The following is a 7,654-nucleotide window of genomic DNA, read 5'->3' as shown; positions in this document are numbered from 1 at the left end:
TGACTTGACTTCTTACATCACCCGCCAAAAGGTATTCATCATTGTAATTCAAGTACATTCTTAATGGTACCACAAATAGATAATGTAGCCGCCTTTCAATGAAATCCATCTCTACATTGAATTCTCGATTCATTTTCCTGCAATTGAAAAAATACTTGATTATGTAAATCTTTTTCTAAGTGTTTCATTTCGATAATCAGTTGCGCCTAAACAACTTATTCATAAAGTATTTAATAATTTAAAAAAGAAAAAAATCTAAGAAATAAATCTAAGAAATAAATTTTTCTTATCATGAAGTGGATTCTTAGACACACACACACACACACGCACGCACACACAATTCAAATATGTAAAAAAATGATAATAATCATGTAGAAAATAAAAAATCAGTTATGGCGAAAAACTATTTTTTTTACACAGATCAGTAAAAATAATTTTAAAAAATTATTTACAAAGTATTCAATTATTAATATAATTAATTTTTTTAATTCCGATTATATTACAGTTAAATATTCGATAAACAAGTTTTTTCCAATTATTTTTACTATCCTGTATAAAAAAATTTTTTTCATTTCTACATGATTAATTCTTTTACGTGTTTAATTGTGTGTCTTAAAATAATGAAAAAAATTAGTTTATTAATGCAAAATAAATTTTTAAGAAATTTAATTTTTCTTCTAATTATTTTAAAATTTAGATATAATTATTTTAAAAAAACTTTTTTAATATGAACAAAAAATAATAATTTTTTAATTACTTACTTTTTTTTAATAATTAATTTTAAACAATTAAAATTTTCACAAAGAAAATCGCACTTGATTTAATCTGCACACTGACTTTAGCACCCCTTTGTCTATCTTGACAAGTTTTTACAAGAAACTACCCCCACTTTCTGAGATCTCATATGTAAGACAAAAAAAAACTTAAAGGACCAATCGGAAAAAAAATTGATTTTTTTAAACCAATCATAGAAATCTCCATAACTTTTATCGTTGGTCACTATAAGCACGTGGGTAACAAACCATGCCGGTTTGTTGACATTTTTAAAGAAATTGATTTAACTGATGTTTTACAAAAATCATATGAAAATATCAATTAAAAACATTGTCTATTATCGTAATCATTAGTTTTTTATTCATAGAATAATTAAAAATGAATAAATTTATGCTTTGAAAAAATTTTGCGCGCGTAAGTTTAGACAATTAAAATACCGCCATCTATGGGCAAAAAATTTAACCAACATTGTCTTTGAATTATCGGCTATAAGATCCCAGCTGCTTCAAATACTTTGATATTCATTCAAATACATTGATATTCATTGAAATTAATTTAAATATAAATTATAATTACCTGTTTTTTTTTTAATTAAACGTTAAAGTAATAATTAATACATCTAATCGTCAGTGGTAGTAGTACAATCAGAATCATAAAAATATATTCTGGTAGTCAGCAAATTGACGTTGACGTAAATGACCGAAAGTTGACACTAAAATTGTCATCAACTTTCTACATTCAGCATTGTAACAAGTTGGGATAGTAGGTTGATGACAACTTGTTATCAATTGTGACTATCAGAATCTATTGAAATTATTTTCGAGATTATAAAAATGTAAACAATTATTTAATATCTTTTTAAAAATAATAATTGGAAGAAAAAAAAGGTTGAATTGCATCGAATTTAATTCTTTTAATTATTTTAAATGCCAATTTTACATTTTCCAAAAGCCTGCAAGTAATTATTTCTTTTTTTTACAAACGCGGGAAATTTAAAATCGATACATCTGATCGTTAATGGTGGCGGTAAATTCAATCCATCAACTTGCTGTCATCAAATGTGATAACAAGTTTGTGATGGTAGATTGATGTCAACTTATCTTCAGTTTTTGACTACCAGGATGCATTTTAAAATAATAATTAATTATAAATAATTTTCAGGTTATCAAAACGTAAACAACTATTTATTATCTTTAAAAATAATAAGTAAAGGGAAAATGAATAGAGAGAAAGTAAAATTTCATTAAGTTTAATTTTATTAATTACTTAAAAATCCAATTTTTGAATATTATTACATTTTCAAGAGCACACAAGTAATTATTATTATTGTTCAATTCACAGTGATATTCACAAAAATTATTGTTTAATAATTATATATTTTTTAACGCGGGAACTCTAAAATCATCTAAATCAATTACAATTTTTTCACATCCAATTAATTCTTGGATCCATAATTTTTTTTCAAAACCTTTTACATAAATATATTTGTAATTATGAGTCACATGTTCAATTGTTTCTTTTAGCTTTAAATATGACGTTTTTCCAGCATCCCAGGTAATTTCATGATGATTATATGTTACCCAAGTATTTAAGCGTTGACACTGATTTGATAATGATGTCCAATCTCAAGGTGGTTTGAATAACGTACATGACATTTCTTCAACACCATCAATTTGATGCTGGACCGTAATTGAAGCAAGCTCTTTTACAATAAACTGATTATTTGAGCCTTTAAACCCTTGCACATCTATTATCATCTACATTTTGATAGCTCGCATCTCGACAACAGACAATGAATTACTGAATAATTAAAAATCCAGCACAGCTATTTGTTATCATCCCCCACCACACAATTTTTTAATCAATAATATTTTAATTCCATTGGTTAATTTTAAAACTGCGCAGTAGAAAGTTCCAGAAAATTTATTTTTAGACTAATGACGTATTCATGTGCAGGAATAAACTTGTTTTTTTTGTTCGATTCTGAAACTGCGCAGTAGAAAGTTCCAGAAAATTTATTTTTAGACTGATGACGTATTCATGTGCAGGAATAAACTTGTTTTTTTTGTTCGATTCTGAAACTGCGCAGTAGAAAGTTCCAGAAAATTTATTTTTAGACTGATGACTCATCCATGTGCAGGAAAAAACTTGTTTTCTTTGTTTGATTTGCAAACTGCGTAGTAGGTGACGTCATACCATTCGTCGCGCCACCTGACGTTTTAGGTTATGGTGACACGTTATTCTAGGGGATTTCAGTACTTTTTGCTTGGTTATGTTGGTACTTTTTGGGGCGACATCTATTTTTACTGCGTCATTTATGACGTCACAGGTTGTTCTAGAACTTTCTACTACGCAGTTGATGAGTCGCGCCCCACCTACAAAAGCAACGCGTGAGAGCATACTCCACAAAAAAGAAGTACGAGTCTCTGAATGAAGTACGAATCTCTGCTCAAATATTCTCTGACGTTTACTGTGTTAAAGTTCTCTGTGAAGTTCTCTACGGTTTTTTAAATGATTTTTTTACAAAAAATTATAAACAATTTTTAGTTTAAATGAATTGTATAGACATTATTTTTTAGTGCAACTGACACTTATTAGTTTTTAATTTTTTGTGCAACTGACACTTATTAGTTTTTAATTTTTTGTGCAACTGACACTTATTAGTTTTAATTTTTTGTGCAACTGACACTTATTAGTTTTAATTTTTTGTGCAACTGACACTTATTAGTTTTTAGTTTTTGTGCAACTGACACTTATTAGTTTTTAGTTTTTGTGCAACTGACACTTATTAATTTTTTTAGTGCAAAAAGACACATTTATTTTTTTTTTGTGAACTATTGATAAAAAAACATTATTTAAAAATGGCGCGATTAGTTGATGCACTTCACGGTTTAGTAAATTCTGTTGCACAATCATACAATGATTTACAGTTAGAGTCAGTGAATGAAGAGCATTGCCAGAGGTGCTATCAGGTGTGTGTCGAGACAATTGATTATTTTAAGACTATTTTGGCAGATCCACAATCGAGGGTTCAAATTAAGAGAAGCGTTCAAGCAAGTATAGTGTTTTTGTGCTGGTATGGCGATCAATTCGCTCAACTCAGCGGCTTGGCTACCGGTGGTGATTTGAGAATGCGTCATCGACTCATCAAGTGGCAAGATCTCGATAACGCTTTCTCGAACAACATTCGAACTGGATGTGTCACAAATCTTGCTCACACAGATTTGAGAGAATTTTTGAATGATTCTCGAGACTTGGTTTTTGAAAAAATCCAAGAAATGTTGGGGGATGTTGCTGGGGTGAAAATCAACGTCGAACTTGTATGTAAATTTAGAAATGAAAAAATTAATGACGTCGTTGATGAAACTAAATCTTTCAACACTACAAGTCGGGAAATTACGCCCACAACATCTCTCGCTGATTGGTATGCTGACCATGTGTACGAGAACTTATTAAAAAAGGTTGAAGAGTTCAATCAAAAGGACTCGGGGTGGAGATTACTTGAGATCCATAGTTTGGTTATCACCATGTCCAGATATGTACCTCTACAAGCTGGAGCATCGACTTTCGTCAGACTACCCAGAGACATCCAACGTAAACGCGCAGTCTTGAACATCGAGAACCACGACGAGTACTGCTTTCTCTGGTGTGTTGTGGCGGCAACTCACGAAGCTCACACTGGACATCCGGAGAGGACAACATCGTACCCTCATTACAGCGGCGTACTTCAGTATGAAGGTATTAATTTTCCAATCACCCCAAAAGATATTCCGAAATTCGAAAATTCAAATAATTTGTCAATTAATGTATACGGTATTGAGTCAGAATTTAGCGGCTTTGGGAATGAAACAAGTACAATTATACCATTATATTTAAGTAAAAATTCTAAGTCTGATGTAAAAAAAATTCATCTTTTAATGGTGCAGGCGAACGTAAAGGCCCTAGGGGTATAAGCATGGTGAATTTGCCCCCGAAAGGTATCGGCTTGATACTGCGGGGATTTTTAGGTACTAATAAGATATTAAGATCCTAAGAGTTTCAGCTTTTGAAACCAATCGGTCTTCGAGAAAAAGCCAAATATGTAAAAATCAGATAAAATGAATATTCTCAGAGACTATTTTATCGATTGACTTATACTCGGGATATGTTTTGGGGGTCGATAGTAGCTCCTCGGAAAAAAATTGGGAGCTTGATCGGTCGACAACAACCTCGAAAAAAATGACTTTTTATTTTAATTTCGACTTTTCACGATGTTACGGTTCTGGTACAATTATGAAATAATTTTTTTTGGATTCCTCATCCAATTTCCTATAGACTTAAGTGCTTTTAAAATTTTTAAAAAAGGTACGCCATATAGAAAAAAAAATAAAAACCACTTTTTAAGCAAATATTTACTTTATTTACATGTTTAAAGTGTGAATCATTATTTTTCTAGTTTGTATATGTTCTTGAATGTTATTTGCAAAAATAATCTCTGCATCAGCAGTTAAATTTTGTCATATCATATAATATGAACTAAAATATTATAAACATTATACACATATAAAATAGGAAATAGATTTTAGTTTCTAAATTATAAATACATAACAACAAATGAAAGATATACTTGAGGAAAAAAATGTATTATCATATTTTATCAGTCTTCATCACTATCCTCTTCAATCACAGGTGAACTACTGTCTCTATCAAATAATTTGCTAAGTATTTCAGCAGGCCTTAAAATCTTTGTTAAAGATCTCCCGTGTGATAAATAGTAAACAACAGCAGCAACATGAGAGCAACATCCAATTGTTCTCAGACCATTTGCACACTCACAACTATGCCTCAATATGCTTTTTGGACCAATAGCATTTTTTTTATACTCAACAAAACATCTATAAACCTTTCTATTAATGTGTCTGGATTGAACTTGAATTTTGAGTATATTTGACTTTTCTTTCACATATTGAATAGTGAGATTACCTGTTTCATCAAGCATTTCTGCTAAATAGGAAACAGCCTGTTTCAATATGTATAGTAAGCGTCTTACTTCCGACTCAGAGTTTTTGGATAAAGTCATCGAAACAATGAAATCGCAAAATAATGTAGTAAATACGTTAGCTGAAGACGTTCAAAAAAATGGCTGGCAGCGAAAAAAATTGCCGTTTCAAACAATTTCATCTGAAACTCTTGAAGACTTTCCAGAAATGACAAAAAATGATCTGCGTATTTTTTTCACTGGTTCCTATCAATTGAAACAGGCTGTTTCCTATTTAGCAGAAATGCTTGATGAAACAGGTAATCTCACTATTCAATATGTGAAAGAACAGTCAAATATACTCAAAATTCAAGTTCAATCCAGACACATTAATAGAAAGGTTTATAGATGTTTTGTTGAGTATAAAAAAAATGCTATTGGTTCAAAAAGCATATTGAGGCATAGTTGTGAGTGTGCAAATGGTCTGAGAACAATTGGATGTTGCTCTCATGTTGCTGCTGTTGTTTACTATTTATCACACGGGAGATCTTTAACAAAGATTTTAAGGCCTGCTGAAATACTTAGCAAATTATTTGATAGAGACAGTAGTTCACCTGTGATTGAAGAGGATAGTGATGAAGACTGATAAAATATGATTATACATTTTTTTCCTCAAGTATACCTTTCATTTGTTGTTATGTATTTATAATTTAGAAACTAAAATCTATTTCCTATTTTATATGTGTATAATGTTTATAATATTTTAGTTGATATTATATGATATGACAAAATTTAACTGCTGATGCAGAGATTATTTTTGCAAATAACATTCAAGAACATATACAAACTAGAAAAATAATGATTCACACTTCAAACATGTAAATAAAGTAAATATTTGCTTAAAAAGTGGTTTCTATTTTTTTTTCTATATGGCGTACCTTTTTTAAAAATTTTAAAAGCACTGAAGTCTATAGGAAATTGGATGAGGAATCCAAAAAAAATTATTTCATAATTGTACCAGAACCGTAACATCGTGAAAAGTCGAAATTAAAATAAAAAGTCATTTTTTTCGAGGTTGTTGTCGACCGATCAAGCTCCCAATTTTTTTCCGAGGAGCTACTATCGACCCCCAAAACATATCCCGAGTATAAGTCAATCGATAAAATAGTCTCTGAGAATATTCATTTTATCTGATTTTTACATATTTGGCTTTTTCTCGAAGACCGATTGGTTTCAAAAGCTGAAACTCTTAGGATCTTAATATCTTATTAGTACCTAAAAATCCCCGCAGTATCAAGCCGATACCTTTCGGGGGCAAATTCACCATGCTTATACCCCTAGGGCCTTTAAATATGTCCAATGAGAATGATTATAAAAATTATAAGCCTGTTTATCATTTTGCCTTAATTAAAAATCTATCGCGATTAGTAAAAAATTAAATTTCTAAGGCGCATTGTAAATTGTATTTCTGTGATCGATGTTTAAGTCACTTTAAAACAGAAACATCTATTAATAATCACAATGATGACTGTTTCAAATGAAATAAAGTCCGTATGAAATTTCCTACTAATGAAAACAAAATATTAAAATTTAAAAATTATCGTAATAAAGACTCGGTACCGTTTGTTGTCTACGCAGACTTAGAGTGTACACTAGAGCCTCAGGGGGATGATTAAATTCAAAAACATGTTCCACACAGCATTGCATTTTATCGTCACTGTAATTATGACAATAATTTGTCAAAATTTGAAATCAATCGATCATCTGATTGCGTAAAGTGGTTTGTCGATAAACTTGAAAATTTTGCATTTGAAGTTGAGCAATATTTAAAAAATCCTGTACCTATAAAACCACTTGACAAACAGCAACAAAAGAGTCATGATCGGTCAACTGTTTGTCATATTTGCGAAAAAACAATAGCCT

Source organism: Microplitis mediator, chromosome 10 (genome assembly GCF_029852145.1).
Source record: "Microplitis mediator isolate UGA2020A chromosome 10, iyMicMedi2.1, whole genome shotgun sequence".
NCBI lineage: Eukaryota > Metazoa > Arthropoda > Insecta > Hymenoptera > Braconidae > Microplitis > Microplitis mediator.
The sequence above is the reverse complement of the archived record's forward strand: the minus strand, read 5'-3'. Positions refer to the sequence as shown.